Here is a 1,785-nt window from a genome sequence, read left to right on the forward strand (position 1 = left end):
CCCACACACACATCCCTCACCCCCACACACACACAAACCCCCCCCCACACACACACACAACCCCCCCATACACAACCCCACCCACACAGACACAACCCCCCCCCCACACACACACACAACCCCCTCCACACACACACACACACAATCCCCCCCACACACACAAACCCCCCCCCCCACACACACAACCCCCCCACACACACAACCCCCCACACACACACACAACCCCCCACACACACACACACAACCCCCCCCCACACACACACAACCCCCCACACACACACTATCCGCCCCACACACACAATCCCCCCCACACAGACACAACCCCCCCCCCACACACACACACAATCCCCCCCCCACACACACACACACACAACCCCCCTCCACACACACACACACAACGCCCCCCCCCCCCCCACACACACACACACAACCCCCCGCCCTCCCACACACACTTAGGTGGTAAAAACAGAGAGACAGACTATTATCTGAATGGTGACAGATTAGGAAAAGGGGAGGTGCAAAGAGACCTGGGTGTCATGGTACATCAGTCATTGAAGGTTGGCATGCAGGTTCAGCAGGCGGTTAAGAAAGCAAATGGCATGTTGGCCTTCATAGCGAGGGGATTTGAGTACAGGGGCAGGGAGGTGTTGCTACAGTTGTACAGGGCCTTGGTGAGGCCACACCTGGAGTATTGTGTACAGTTTTGGTCTCCTAACCTGAGGAAGGACATTCTTGCTATTGAGGGAGTGCAGCGAAGATTCACCAGACTGATTCCCGGGATGGTGGGACTGACCTATCAAGAAAGACTGGATCAACTGGGCTTGTATTCACTGGAGTTCAGAAGAATGAGAGGGGACCTCATAGAAACGTTTAAAATTCTGACGGGGTTAGACAGGTTAGATGCAGGAAGAATGTTCCCAATGTTGGGGAAGTCCAGAACCAGAGGTCACAGTCTAAGGATAAGGGGTAAGCCATTTAGGACCGAGATACGGAGGAACTTCTTCACCCAGAGAGTGGTGAACCTGTGGAATTCTCTACCACAGAAAGTTGTTGAGGCCAATTCACTAAATATATTCAAAAAGGAGTTAGATGAGGTCCTTACTGCTAGGGGGATCAAGGGGTATGGCGAGAAAGCAGGAATGGGGTACTGAAGTTGAATGTTCAGCCATGAACTCATTGAATGGCGGTGCAGGCTAGAAGGGCCGAATGGCCGAATGGCCTACTCCTGCACCTATTTTCTATGTTTCTATGTTTTCTATGAAGTGGATAGACGGGTCCCCGCTGCGAGTGAGTTTGGCCAAATGGGCCACCATGGCCCTGAGTGATGGAACTCCATGGGGAATAATAAAGTCGCTCTCCAGCGCTCCCCGACCTTGGCCACCTCCCTGTGGAGGACCGTACTTGCGCTGCCTGACCGGGCACATCTGCCCTGGTTCAGGATCTTTCTGCGCTGGTCCCTCTACCTCCGGCTGTCCCACCATACCCGGTGCAGCAGACAGTGCCTGGTCGCCTGATCCAGCCCTTAACTGACCCTCGGCTGGAGCCTCACATCCCTGCTGCCAAACGGGACACATTGGTCCTGCCCCCAGCCCTGGGTATGCTACTACCTGCGTACCCCACCCCTCCTGGTACCCCACCGGACAAACCACCGGTGCCTCAGGAGGTGGTCGGGCGCCTCTTGTCTTTGGATTCTCCTCTACCCCCCAATACTCTCCTTTGTCCCCTGTGGACCCTCCGGGTCCTATCAGGGTGACCATCCCCTTTGCCTGGGATAGAGTGTGGGTG

Source organism: Pristiophorus japonicus, chromosome 3, assembly GCF_044704955.1.
Source record: "Pristiophorus japonicus isolate sPriJap1 chromosome 3, sPriJap1.hap1, whole genome shotgun sequence".
Taxonomy (NCBI): domain Eukaryota; kingdom Metazoa; phylum Chordata; class Chondrichthyes; family Pristiophoridae; genus Pristiophorus; species Pristiophorus japonicus.